The following is a 15,823-nucleotide window of genomic DNA, read 5'->3' on the forward strand; positions in this document are numbered from 1 at the left end:
GTGCCCTTAAAAGTCGCGAAGACTCACGTATAACTCATCCCAATTAAAGTTAATGTAATGTTTGTACCAAGCATATGAAAAAGGTTAAACCACCTAATACAGCAGTATACAGTAAACAAAATGTATACAGATAGTTCTTCAGGAGTTGTGACATACACAATGAGAAGTAAACAAATTTTCCTCCAGGGACACGGAGTTGGAGTGAGGGTTGAAGATTGTGTCCGCCATCTTGGATTATGATGCCACGGCGGCCATCTTGGGTTACCTTGACCTTTGAACTTGACCCCGAAGGCATCTTTGAGCCGCCATCTGGCATTCCGCCATTTTGAACTACACATCTGCCATTGTTTTCTATAACTTTCGGCCATTTGAATTATGATGTCATAGTTATAATTATTGTTATGGCTGCCATCTTAAAAATCCGTAAACATTAATAGAAAAATTACGATAAAATTAAAAAAATATGAAAATGAGTAATCAGATTTTAATAAAATATGAATTAAAACGGACTTCAAAATGGTGTCCTCAGTTCGAACCCAGTAAAAGCAAAAAAAAAAAAAAAATGGTGACCAATCTTTCCTCCATGGAAGCCACTGGCAGTTTGTCCTTCCACCACTAATGCCAAGGTATATATACATCATGTCCGCCATCTTGTTTTCGTGCGATAGAGGCCGTCATCTTGTTTTCGTTTGCTATAGGATGCCACTACCATATTGGTTTAGTTTTTTATTTGCTAGAGTACAGTAATCATTTACTGCCCGGATGTATGCCATTTGGATGCCATCTTAAAATTCAGAAAATTTGAAGCTATAAATTATGAAAAAATTCGACAGTTAATTAATTTATTTATTCGAATCCATACTTACTTCGATTCTTGATCTATGCGAAACAATTTATTTTAGACGAAAATACTTATTTAATAAATTATATTCAAAATACTAAAAACAGCTAAGTTCATCATCTACTAGCCTCCAGTAAACCGATATGGCCACCATCTTGGAAATTTGTATTTATTGACCAAGAAATTTGGAAAAAAGTTCCAAAAATTCATAAATATATCTTTCATTAAAAAATTGATTGATTCAATCGATATCTAGCGTTGATTCGATACTTGGTCGACGCAATATATTTTAAGTTTATGAAAATAAATATCATTATTCAATAAATAGATATGATGTAAAGTCCTAAAAGGAACTTAAATTCCTCTACTACCAGCCTCTAGTAAGCCGATGATGGCATATTGGTCGCTATCTGTAAAATTCGTATTAATTAACCTAGAAATTTGGGAAAGATTTCCAAAATCATAAAAAAAAGTTCATTAATTAACTGATTGCATCGATGGATAGATATCTGTCCTAGACACCATATAGTGATTAGCCACGATTTTCAAGGTTGATCAACGAAATAATTAAAACATATCTTACACGCATAAATATTGTGCTGATGTTTTGTAACCTGAGTTCTCACAAGTCAGAAAAGGTTTTTGATGTGACATTAGTGTGCAACATTGCTTTCATTTTGTCACAAACAACAAATCGAAATATTATTTTTTCTTTGTGTTTAGTTACCCGAATCAGACAGTGTTATTTTTCTCAAAAAGATTTATCTGACTTAATGGTGGTTGATAGTACAGATAAATAAAGTCGTACTTATTCTCCAAACCATATTTGTTCTGCTCTATCCATCTCACTCGGTTAGGTTAACCTCGTGGGGTGGACACAACAGGGAAGCTCCAGGACTTTAGGCTCAATGGCACTGCTTTGATGTGCAGATGTATACAAGTAGAGAGAATATGCCGACTAGCTCATCACGTGGCTCTTACAACCAACAGAACACCACAAATATTTTTTTAATTAACTTACGAAAGGAACTGATTTTACATGAAATAATACATTTTTATTTCGGTTCAGACCATTTATTCTTATTTAAATGATTTAAATAATATCATGCACATACTTAACTTACAAAGATATGAGTATTCCGTTTCACAAAACATTAAATGATTAAACTTGCAAGCTTGGGGCCCCGTACTATTACAACACCTTAAAAGACAATAAGCACATGGCTGGTTACACCAGTGGCAATTACAAAACAGAAAATATTTTTGTGGTTAATAACTAAAATGTATACTTTATTCATTTAGCGAAACGACGGAAAGTTCCTTTCACTTGATTATTTTTCTATGCGATAGAGCCGATGATGCCGAAAGCAGATAAACTTCATGCCGAAACATGCTGGAAGCCGAAAGATAAAAAGTAAACTTTCCTTATTTAGTAGGCTGCATCCTGATGCCAATAGCGGGGGAGAAAAGGCTCACTCCCGTCCCGTACTTATTGGACTACCTCAAGCATGGCCCGGATGCCTCACGCCACGAACAAGAACCGCTAAAAGAATTAACAAAAATCACCAAAATTAAGACATCGGCCAAAAATAAATAAGAACATGAATCCGGGGGAATCAAGAAAGAAAACTCACCCAAAAGGCAGTCAATTCACCGCATAATCCAGCGGATTAAAACAGAATTTGAATAATGTGATTACATGATGGCTGACCGATTAGGAAGAAGGAGGAAAATAGATCATCTCTTTAAGAAGCTACACCTTAGATATTGACACAAGATGTCAAACTTGGTGAACAAAAATTAAAACAATACAGGTTTAGTTACAAAATTATCACTAATACATCTCAAGTAAATGAAAAAGATTAAGGTAATTAAATATCAATGTTTAAAACAATTACATACTTATTTTTTTATAAAGTCCTTTAAATTAATGTTTTTCCTTTTGTGGTATGAATATCTTGAAGCACTTCACTTTAGATTATAAATAGGTTTCACATTTCTCACAATTTATATTTAGATATGATTAAAATACAAAACTTACATAACAAAGTAATTATTTTCAAAACTCACAAAATTGAACCTGCATAATGTCCAGTTTGCAAGAAAAAACAAAAAAAAAAAAGCATGACAGCAGGTTGAGTACATACAACATTACGGAGTGCAACGGCACATAATACATCTTATAAACACGAGTTTGATGACTTCATTCGACAAATCTTGCCAAAATACTCTGATTAAAACAAAACTGATGATTCAAGTTTAGACAATGGACTACTGTTCTTTTGTTGACTATCGACTCAGGTAAAGCAATAAATGATGATACGTGATGGTATGGAAGCATAATAACACTTGTTTGTTCTCCTATGCACATTGTATGGTGACTACTCAGGCTGTTACAACGTGAATAAACCTTTACGCATTTTCCGCACTTATGTCTTCCGAGAGAATGTCAGAGACCCACTGCAGGTTATAAGATGGGTGCCTTTTGAAATTATCACGATGTCTAAATTGTTTATTACACTTGCTCTAAAACAGTTTTCTTTGTTCCTTATTTGGACCTCTGGTTCTTTCATGTGCGCACGCACTTGAAGTGGTAGTGAATGAAGTACCACAGTAAATGCACTGGAGCGATGAGAGTTCACCATTCATTGAAGTGTGCGAGGTCGATGGTGACATTTTAGCCACAGAAGTCTCCATTGTCTCCCCTGCAGTTGATGGCGCACACGACTCTTGCAGTGCTGGAACAGCAGTTGCTGCTGTTGTCAACAGGATATTCACTCCTGCCGGCATCGCTGTCATCGAGTCTCCCCTGCTGTCGATGTTATTGCCATAAGTCCCCCGATGTTAATGGTACACCACCCATCGGGACTGCTGATGTTGTGGGCTCTGCTGTCAATGAATTCTGCACTGTTGATGGAAGGCCTTCCATACATTAATGATACCATCGTGTTTACAGGAATATCCAGATACTGTACTATTATGTTAGACAAGTATAACCAGCCGATCCACACTTCACATGGTCTGAGCCTCACCTATTTACCCCCAGGGGCTGGTACAATACTTGAGTCAAAACAAAAACCATTTTCATTTTGCTTGCACATAACTTTCCCAGAGCAGACTTCGTAGTGTCGTTGCAAGCCATCTAGTGATGAAATTAGTTAGTTGCATTTGCTGCACTAATACAGCATTCTTTATGCATTATTAAGATTTATACTTCTTTAATCTCGATGGGCATTTGAAGTCGTGGTGAATAATGCATCACAGTATTTGCACAGATGCGAAGTTGCTGACGAAATTTTAAGCTATGGAACAGCACCTGCACAATTTCTCTCCGGCTGGTGAAACCACTTCTGTAACCTCTGCAGATGATGGTATAGATGATGTTGGGATGTACATGGCCATTGGCGATGCTGTCACCAGGCTATCAATGTCGATGGTAGACCATCCATGAAAGCCGACATTGAAACAGCAACTAAATCTCACGAAACTTACTAAAGAGTACCGAACCGCACTGCATCATGGTCAGAGGTGGACTAAAGGTCCTGTCATCTGGAACTCCTTATATAGCCACGGTTGCTGGTATACTACATGACATGGGATTCCGACTGGACACCTTCGGCAATGACTACTTCGGTGAGACATGGACGACGACGTCTGTGGTCATGGCTGCTAATTGGCTTTGCCTTGGTGCTTTTTGGGACAGGTTCACTGACTAAACTACAAGTAGCAAGTCGTTTGGGCATCTGTATAGATGCATCGTAGGTCGCAACATAATGCAACACGTTCATGTTTGGTGTTGCACGTGCAGACAAGGCGACTAACTCATCGATACTGGCTGGAAGGATTGGGTGTGGTCTCATGTGATGGACGGCACAGTTTCCAGGTTTTCAGCAATCTAGCAGCTGCTGAGTTCGTTCGTAACACAAGAAATTGCGAAAACCGGCAGTGCTGAACGCCTCCATCACAGGTTACCATATATCTATGCAGACAACCGTAATCCCAGTAGCTGTACTTGACACTACTGAAGCTAGGTATTACGCTCATGTACACGTTTTCAGGATGAAACATAAACATCTTCTTGCAGGTTGAACGACAACTGAAGGCACGAACCGATGCATGCCATTTATAGATGCAGGCTCCTACTAACACTGTGTGTGCCATTTCTGCATTAGCTGCGAGTTTGTGTAGGCACATACTCGTTCAAACTTGTCGCGTGGCTGCACATCATATATTACACTCAGCTTGTGCCGGGAAGGACAGCCGTAGTCGGTCTGTAGATCCGCAATTTCAACTGGTGAATCACACAACTTGCTCAGCCATTTTTTCTGCTCAGGTCCAGCAACATAAATTATTTCGTTTTGAAATAATAAATCTTCGAGAATGTTTTTTACTTCTTGGTCCGGAAATTTTCCTTTGTCTCACTTCAGACTATGGTAATATTTGCATAACCATTCATTTAAATGTTTACTTTTTTCATCTAGTAGTTTCCAAGTGTACGGAAACTGAAGGGTGGGATTTAGAGTCTTGTCACCGGAGGTGACGGCAATTTATTTGAGCACAAATCCGTTTTGACTCTGGAATATCTTGCAGGTTACACTACATCTTGCCACTAACAAAGCTCTGTCGTAGCTAAATTAATATAACAAATTAAACTGTATATGACAATTTTCACAAGATTGTCTCGGCAATTGTACAATGCAAAATGATCGTGAAGAATCAGACAAAAAGCAAAGGTGTTTGGTGGAATATTTCCACTCGTCAATATTTCGATCCTACAGTCGGTGATGTTTGAATTTATTCGATCATCCTGTTTGGAAACATCAAACACGATTAAAGAGTCTTTTTCTTAAACTGTCGGGACTCAGTATCGGTAACTGTCCGCGACCATAGCATGCTTGCTGTAACTTGGCATACATTTGATATGCGAGAAGAAATATTACATTTTCAAAGTCCATGTTCATATTATCATACAAGTAGATTACACTGTTTAAAAATATTTTTACATCACGTATTTGACAGTTGTCGAATACGGAGTGGCTCACTTCTGCATTTAACTGTCTTCCGGTCTGAAGCAAGAGGATCACGTATATTGGTTAAGCCATGGCGAAGTTGGAAATTACTATACAATTGATATGCTGACTATGAGGCAAGCCAGGATAAGCTTTAAGTCTCCAGGGTCGGAATAATACATCAATGTTCTTCAATTTTCTAAGTTCTTCAGCATCTTGATACGTTTGACCGTACTTACTTGGATGTAAGGCAGCATTCACTCGATAGAATGCAGTGTTAGCGAGACATTCTGTGTGTTTTCGCAGCAACGATAATTGCACATTAATAAGCATGTTGGATAGAAGCAGTACAAGCTCTTGTTTAGAATTAACGACTATATGCTTGTAGTCTTCATCCAATCCAAGAATAATGGACAGAGAATACAAACTTCAAACTTTCCTTCTGCATAAATGGTAAGCTTATATGGATCCTCGAGTGCTCAGCAGCAAACATTTCGTTTGGCATGAGCGAAAGGTAATTTTTCAGAGCAGATGTAATGCCTACATCTCTCGTCTGGTCTACCTCGATGCCATTGAGTACATATGTAATGCGCTCGATTAGATGAAGAATACCATTGCAGGATATTGTCGTTGTCGGTTGCGTGCCATCTGCTTTTGTCAATGTCACTCATACATAGAAATGACTGCGAAGGTAAAGTACAGATATCCAGCTGCTATGCAGCAATGCATACTTCTGAAGGCAGTGAGTATGGACAGAGGAGAAATGGCTGGTACTTGTGCAGTTTAATTTTCGTATTGCGGTAATCAAAAATGACCAGACCTTCCACATTGAGGATTTCGTCTTCCTGAATTATTCGGCACTTGTCCAATATTAAAAAAACTTTACACTGCCAGGTATTAATGTATCGATGTATGATAGAGAACTGATCTTTTTCATGCCAATGCGATTTCTTTTATAACTGTTCGGTGTCACAAACTTTATACCCTTCGTTTCAAATGCAAACGTAATGTACCTAATTTTTTCATCTCGAAAATTCACCAAGCGTCCTCACTGGTCAACGATTCTGACAACGACTTCCTGTGTGCATTTTACGATGACTGAACATAAATGATACTTTGCCATAATTGGACCTGATTATATCCTGGCAGGAATATTGGCAAACACTCGTGCAGCCAAGTTGCTTAGTCTTCCGTTGAGATACGTTCCACTTGCCAAATTACAGTTTATTCTTATGACAATCATGGGCAATATGTTTACTGCACGCGTGGATTCGTACGTTCTTCCCGCATCATACACATTTGGTTCGAATCCGAGCATCGTAATTATGGTCCCAGATTTCGTAAAGTTTACATTAACATTGCATGTTAAAATTCTTTTTAAAGTGTTTGGATTTCCATGGAGTTGAAAGTTTACATCCTCTGGTAACTTTTCCCTGATGTAATATGCAATGTCGTCAATTTCGTAAGAGCCAACACGTAACTGTATTTCTTGAGCAATCCCTACACTTTTCAGGAAGTATTTCTTGCAATTTTCTTCGTCGATATTTGGTATATCAGTTAATGTTTGAAAATATGTCAGTCCAATACAACATTCATCATCTAAAACCAGAGGAGGGAAATGGACAGCCGCAGCTCAGATATGTGACCTGTCAACATAAGTTTTATCAACATGACTCATTTGTTTTCATATCAGTATAGTTATTTTATAAGCAAAAAATTGATAGTTACACATATTTTAAGTTAAAACGCGAAGGCACAAGTGTCCGCAGTTTATTTGGTTAAGCACCTGTTCGGTTTCGTAATTATAAAAACAATGTAGTGGTCCTGCGCAGGTAATGTCTAAGTTCTGGCAGAGGACATTAATTTCCAAAATTGACATAGTACTCAAACATTCTTCCAGACTTTATGTATGCTACCCAGTGTGTGCCACGACCTGTAGACACGTCTAAATTAATAATGGCTCACTCACGAGACTTTGGTTTGATAGTTAAAGTGTCTCGCATAAACACTCCTCAGAAATTTGGTATTTTAAGTTTTCGAGCGTATTTATTTATATTTTTATTGGTGAGCGAACATTTTGGGAGAGAACTTATGAATTTTCACTCGTTTCTTTCTCGTACATCGAAATAATTTGTGAGGCTGCATGTAGAGTCCTGCGCCAATTCTTTACTCATAGCAATGGCTTCTATACTGGCATTGTGTCTTTGTGGTTCTTTTAACTGCTTGCGCTCATTCTTCGAAGTGTTGACTGCCCGCGTTATAGCTGTCGTAGCACCAATGAGGCCACCGAGAGCACCAAATGCAGTCAAAAGAGAAATAGGTAATCCTTCAATAATCTTTTTGTCGAAAATATGTATTTTTTGCTTGGGTTTTTGCATGCCTTATTCTTGGTTTTGCATGAATTATTCTTTGACTTGTAGGAGCTGGCTCGACGAGCATCCATTCATAATTTAGTTTTGGCCTTCATGAATTTGGATACGCCCACGCCGCGATATTTTCTCCTGGTCCTGCTTTTGGCGATTTACTTATATCTTCGGCTTCCTGTGCCAATATCTCGTCAGCTCGGTGACTTGATTCCAGATACTTGCTAAGGAAATAGGCAATATCGTGCGCTTGCACTTTTCATCAAGAAAATTGATGCCCACGTCACCCTGAGCTAGTAATTGGCTAGTTTCGTTCCTGGACTACAGAACCTGTACCGGGAATGTGTAGCTCGAAAGGCAGATTGTTTATCAGCGAGTTCACAAGTCCCGCACCGATGTGTTTTTTGTTCTTACCTCTTCGAGTCATTGCGCACAACTGACCAGAAAGTATAAATGTGTTTGCTTTTATACAAACTTGCCAGTGCAATGCAAGTGTCAAGCAAGAAGTGTGTGTGCCCGTGCACATTACGCAAGATGACGAAGCAAGTGCGAGCGAATCGTGACATGGCTTAATGTTGCTTCTACTGTATGATGCATAATGGCGGGTCCATCCAACTGCGGGAAAACGTGTGCTCTACTGAGTTTATTAGAGGAACCAAATGGTCTTAGGTTCGAAATTGTGTACCTCTATTCCAAGTCTCTGCAGCAGACAAAGCTATTGTTCTACAATCAGTGGATGGCCTGGAATATTCTCCATTTAGTGATAATGCTGATGTGTTGTCTCCAAGCGAAGCAGAAGCCAATTCCGTGTTTGTTTTAGACGATGTCATGTGCGAAAAGCATGAACTAATACAGGAGTACTTTTTCATGGGCGGACACGCCAAAGTAGACTGCATTTACCTGTGTCAGTCGTGGCTACATTCGTATTCCAAAACATCTCATATGGAACAACGCGAAAATCATTGTACTTTTTCGCATAGATGGACTTAATTTACATCATGCTTATGATGATCACGTAATTACTGACATGACTTTCCAGGAATTTAAAGACAACTGCATTTTCTGTTGGAAAAATGAGCACGGATTTCAAAATGAGTCAAAGATTTTCCTCTATATAAAGGCAGGTACATACAAGGTTTAGATCAGTTTATCATCAAAAATGAGTCATAGCATTTAGAAATTTGGCCATAGCAGTCGCACTACCGAAATTCATACTGTTTCCAAGTCTCACGATGGCGATATCAACAAATATATTTTACTACTGGCTAAAAAAGTAGAAATTATGAAAAACGAATTACTAGATTACCTTATATCCTTCAACCAGGATATGGAAGCCTCCGATTCTCGAATTCGTGACATGATCGATGTATCCAACGCACAAAGACCCAACTATTAGAGGACTTTCCAAAGTAGTCTGAATGCATCACTTACTCACTTGAACAAAACCAGATATTGCCTATTACAAGACAGACAATTCTGCGGACGAATAAAAAAGTATAAAAGGAAGTCCCGCAATATGTGTTTAGCCTGTGACCATCGAGCTATATAGACTGTTCGTAAAAATATCTAATTGCTAGAAAAGCCATAAATGCACATGCGAAGAAAAATGAAGATATATTTAAACCAAATACTAGTCGTCTCGACGACCTTAAAAATAAGAAAGAACCAGCCATCACTGTGAAGACGGAATAATTTAATGACTAAATTCCAACTGTAAAGAAGAGGAAATATGGGCCCGATCGAGAAGAAAAGGACTTTACGAGTTCAGAATCTATGCACAAGAAAATAGGACACCAAGTTAATACAATGGTCTGGCCACACATGAAATCATTCACGAGTCGGAATAATGACACGACCTACGGAGTGTACAGAAAACTTAATAAGTGGTTCCTTGGTGCTATAGAAATAGACTTTTTACCAGATGATATCGCATGTATAGAAGAGTTCCAAACACACGGACTCTGGGTCTGTACGAACTGCTGTTTCGCAGAGAGCCTAAAGGATATAGGGCTACTCACAAAGATTTACAAGGGTACAAAAATCTGCTAGAGCTAACCAATGCACATTTTCGCGATAGCGATCCGGAAAGTGGCGTATTTAAAGACGAACATCATGAAAAAATCGATATCCTCGCTAATCTCTTCAGTGAACTTGCCGTGCATGGCGAAAGTTTAAGAAAGTTAGAAAATGGATGGAACTATGACTTCGTGTATTGGGATGACCCAATGAATTAGTTGATCGTCTTAGACTTCTACATGCTTCTCTTAGTGCAGGAAACTATTCGCAAATCAACGAAATAGTCTCCATATTCGAAGAACTGAAGGAAGCTGGCTACATTCAATGGGTTGAACCAGAATCGCTCGCGAACTTCATACTCCTGCCAAACGAAAATACCTTCATTACAAAGTCATAGTTCACGGAATTGATGAGTTATTCCAGGCGGAACTTTGTTGAGATGATACCGTATTCACGATTGAATAAAGGTTTCAAGTACATGTTGACAGTCATAGATGTGAATAGTAAGATCGCTTGGGCCAGACCCTGTGAAAACGAAGACTGTAACTGACGTAGCTAAGGCCAGGACGATATTTTGCGTGATGGTTGTGTACCATCGCACCTGCAAACGTATCTCAGTAAATAATTCCACGATGCAACCTTCAAGGCTTTGATGAAGAAGTATGCCATCAAACAATAATCTACATTTAAAAATGTGAATGCCTCCGTAGTCGAAATGTTCACCAGAACTTTGCGCACCAAGATGTGGCGATATTTAACTGCTAACAGAAATTACAAGCGGCTTGATATATTGCCGAAACTACTAAGCAAATGCAATCTTAAAGGGCATTCTACCATGAAAATTAAGCCTAAAGCGTAAAGGATGATCACTTGCTTCGAACAGTGTTTTCCAACACAAAGAAGAAAGATCCACTAAAGCATAAAGCTAACGTCGGTGACATTGTGCTAATCTCCAAGCAGAAAGGTGTCTTCGAGAAAGGTTTCACTGCGAATTGTAGTCCCGAACTTTTCCGTGGAACACATTTTCTTAAATCGAGCCTAGGACTTACTTACTCGAAGATTTGGACAAGCCGATACGTGGTGGCTTTTATGCCGAAGTTATTCTTTCTGCAATGTATCCCAATTCTTACTTTTTGTAGAAGATTATCAAAAGAAGTAATTTTCGATCCTACATAAAGTGGTGGGGCTTCCCACCTCGTTTTAATTCGAGGGTAGCAGATTTATAAATCGAGAAATGCTAAAGATATTAGTAATTTTCTTGTTTTTTTTTTCTTCTTTTAATAGTGTAGAATTTCAGAAATGAAATTTTAGTTTGTAAAAGAACCATTGGTGTTTTATTTCTCGAAACTGTCACTTTTATGGTATTTTTAATTAAATAAGTTTTTTTTGCATTAACCAAAGATCAACGCAAGGACAGGAATCCATCTATTTAACCAGTAAATTAGTAAGTGATTTTTTGATGATTTTGGGAATTTTCCCTTTTTTTTATGTTAATTATCACAAATTTTAAATATGGTCGGCAATATTTCATCATCTGCTTACTAGAGGCTGGCAGTACAGTGTTTATTCCCTTGTGTAGTTAAAGAAAAAACATATATAAAAGTTCTGGAGGTTTCTTTATATGGGCTACACAGTAACAACTGAATAATCAGAGGACACAAGGGAGAAATATTTAAAATTTAATTAGTTCTCACAATAGAAACTAGGAAGGTGGATCATAATCGAAGTGAAAAAACATCTGGTTTGCTTATCTTCTACCTGTTTTATTGTTAATTAAGTTTTGTTATATTTTCTTTGGATATTCATTGAAATTACAATATTACCCTTGACATAATTAATTATAAGGAGTGCCCGGGAAGTTAGTAAATATCAATTAAAACTATCTGATACATTTTACAAATTTTAACAATCCTATTTTCACCAAAATTAAATTTAACATTAATAAATTTAATTGATTTAAGACATTTAATTTAATTTAGTTCTTCGGATCGGGGCTGGAGTATATATTGACAATATTCCATAGAGGACTGTTCATTGGCTGATGATATCTAGGAGATTCTTGCATTCTTCAATTTCTGAGGGACCAGCATGAATTTTGGTGATTACATTTTGAAAAATCTTGAAAGACTCTTGACCTGGTTCTTGCACCCCACTGGAATTAAAACAACGGTCCAGTGATCAATAATCCAATTTAAATAGAAAAGTAGGCGGAAAATATTAAATGAGGAGGCAAACATAGCCAAAAGGCTGTTGCCAGTCTGGTGATGGAGCGAAGTGAGTCACTTCCTCAGGAGAGGGGCGCGGGTGGTCGCGCTGAACCGTCATGAGACATCGCAGGCACTAGCTACTCGGCTGAACTAAAACGACTAGCCGACTAGATGAAAGGAAAAATGAGAGAAAACTCCCGAACTTAAGAGATCACATCTCTTAGTTTAGTTGCGGCCGGAAACGTTGAAGTCGCGGGCGATGCGCTCTGGCGCGAGATGTGGTCGCGGTGATTGCAGAAGGACGAATCTCTCCATCTCCCAGGTGACATGTGGTTAAGTTTGGGGCGAGAGGCTTGGAGTCTTAGGTAGTGGGAGAAATTGCCTCTGATTGGCTGGAAGAAGCCCGCGGAGTATTTGCTCCACCCACCAAGAAAGAAATACGAAAAGGGCTAATTGCCTAACTTAAAAGGGCCTCAGAGGTGCAAAGCAGAGTGCTCCGTCGGGGACAACAGGAACTGACTCGGTGCTGGTACGCCAGAGCCCTGCGAGGAGGGACTAGCGAAAGCTTGGTCCATATGGAGCCCACTGGTGCGAGCTCTGTCGGGGTGGAATGGACCTTAGAGTGTGTTGTGGTATCGGCCAGCAGAGGTCTGGCTCCGATGCCTAACTGAAGGTAAGTTAGTTCGCTCTGCCGCCCGGAGATGGCACAAGCTGTCTGTTCGCTGGCCAGTGGTCTGTTCTAGGAGCCAGAAGGTTGTTGATCTGGGTGGAAGTTCCTGGAATGGATGTATTTATGGGGAGGGGGGTGTTTGTTTGTGCCGGGCGCCGATACGTGCCTGACGTCACTGAACCATCAGGAAGAGGGCATGCCTGGCGTTGCCCATGTAAGCTGGGCTCTTGGAACTGGACTGCTGAGGGCAGCAGCTGAGAGAAGCGGCCCCTGTCAAGAAGTCGACACTGTGACTGGTCGTGTTCGTGTCTCGAGGCGGGGAGAGAAGTGAGGCGAGTTACTAGCACAGGCGAAATTACATCTGGGTGCAGGTTGAAGCATTGGGAAAGTGTCACGGGACTCTCATAGGAAAGATTTGACCAGTATGCACAATGAACTAACCAAGTTTATGTTAGAGAATTTAGGTCAAAAAATAAATTTGTGCCAAATACTTCAAATTTACATCAAAATAGGTATTTAAGCTTCTTTTAGGACATTCCACCATATTTATTGAATTTTTAATATAAAATTATTATTTCGCATCGATCAAAAATAGAAGCAATGATAGATATCAATTGAATTAATCTTTATTTTAATAAATTTTGGAATTTTTTCCCCAATTTCGAGGTTAATCAATACAAATTTCCAAGAAGCCGGCCAGTTTAACTTACTGGAGGCTGGTAGACTAGGAACTTAAGCTGCCTTTAGGATCTTGTACATGATTTATAAAATAAGTATATTTGGTCTAAAATTATTATTTTTGCATGGATCGAGTATCGAACCAATGATGAATCTCAATAAATAAATAAATTATTGCCGATTTTTTCCAGCCCAAAGTTTTATGATTTTTAAGATGGTGTCCAATATGTCAGACATCCTGGAAATTAATGATTACTGCACTCTAGCACATACAAATTAAACCTATATGGTGGCAGCATCCTCAAGCAGACGAAAATAAGATGGTGACTTATAGCTTTCGAAAACAAGATGGTGGTTGTAACTACATACTATCTGGCGATATATATACCTTGGCATTAAGGGTGGGAGGTCAGTGTACCTGTGGCTTTCATGGAAGAAGGATCGTTTGCCATTTTTATTTTTTCCCTTATTGGATTCGAATCAAGGACAAAATGATTTAAGTGCATTTGAATTAATATTTGATTAAAACTCAATAATTTTTTTTTTATAAATTTTAAAAAATGTCCTAATTTTCCTGATAATATTTATGGATTTTCAAGATAGTGGCCAAACGAAAATTGCAACGATTTGTCACAATTCAAAATGGCAGAAAGTTCTAGAAAACAAAATGGCAGAAGTGAAATTCAAAAAGGTGGAATAAATGATGGAAGATCAAAGATGTCTACTAGGGTCAAAATCAAAGTCAAAAGTCATGTTTAAGGTCAAAGTTCAAGCTCAAGGTCATCCAAATGGCCACCAAGACATCACAATCTCAGATGGTTTGACACACTCTTCAATCCTCTCTCCGACTTCTTGTTCCTGGAGGAACTTTTGTATATTACTACGATGCATTATGTATTGAGAGTTTAACATGTCATTAACATTATTAGAACTATGCAAGTTGGGCCTATTGATATCTTTCGTAGTTCCTTTTGAAAGGACTTGATTGCATTCATTGGTCTCAGGCACATGTAGAACAATTAATTGTCAGTGTTTTACCACCACTGGGTAGAGTCCTTGCCGAGACGGGGGTAGCTTGCAAAAATGTGTCCTCTTGGGAAGACAAATGATGAGTTTTCCAATACATTTGATCTCCGATTTCGAAGGGTGTGCTCCTGATTTCTCCTGGTGGCTTGACATGGATATGTTTTTCGTAAGAAGTCTGGTTGTCTGGGGCAGCGTGCTGTCTTTCCTCGGCTTCGGTTGCTGAGTCTCTCCTGGGCCTGCGCTCTTTGAGTGGCGATTAAGCAATCTGTAGTTCCCAGTCTCCAAGCACCTGTTAGTTGGTTCTAAGTTGTGATTCCCTGGGCTGAATCCAGAGCGAGAAAACTGTGGAAAGGATTTGGGTGTCCCATTTGTGGTGGCCATCCTGGAGCTGGAGACACAATCCTTTCTTGATCTCTTGATTCAACCTCTCCGTGTGATTCCCTCAGCTGTGGTACAGGTCAGTTATCCATTTTTTACTTGCCACCTTTAAAAAGTATTGTCCTACTGGGTCCCAGTGAAATGTTTCCTGTTATCAGCCAGTATTTATCTGGGGTGTACCCAATGAGGGAATTTTTAGAGGGTTCGAATCAATCTTGGAGCTTCGGAGCATCTCAGAGGAAACACATCTATACATCTGGAAAAGAGGCCAGTCGCTACTAGGAGGAAGAGGTTTCCTTTGGCATATTTTGGGTAGGTCCCGTGAGGTCGGCAGACACTGTCTCCCATGTCGAGGCTTGAGTTGGCCGGGTTCTGCTGAGTGGTGTGCCTCGACTGTGTTGTGCATAGACGTTACTTCCGACATACTCATTTACCTCATTCTTGATCACTTTCCCGGTATGTGTATATGTATTAGATACTGGTTTGTTCTCTGGGTTTCTGCCATACCTGGATGGTCCACGAAATCCATATCAAGGTATCCAACTATTACCCTTAAATGAAGGACTTTTTTATTAGCCATTGTGGGTTGTTGTCATTCCCTTGAAATCTCACCAGGCTACCTGAGGTTAGTTGAT

At 39.1% G+C, this 15,823-nt stretch overlaps 1 protein-coding gene across 1 annotated transcript in view; it reads left to right on the forward strand.

The window, feature by feature from the left end:
* LOC134535720 (T-box transcription factor TBX10-like) overlaps positions 1-15,823 on the forward strand; it is a 591,112-nt gene that overhangs the window by 190,498 nt on the left and 384,791 nt on the right. The gene's annotated exons all lie outside the window — the stretch shown is intronic.

Source organism: Bacillus rossius, chromosome 10 (genome assembly GCF_032445375.1).
Source record: "Bacillus rossius redtenbacheri isolate Brsri chromosome 10, Brsri_v3, whole genome shotgun sequence".
NCBI classification, from domain to species: domain Eukaryota; kingdom Metazoa; phylum Arthropoda; class Insecta; order Phasmatodea; family Bacillidae; genus Bacillus; species Bacillus rossius.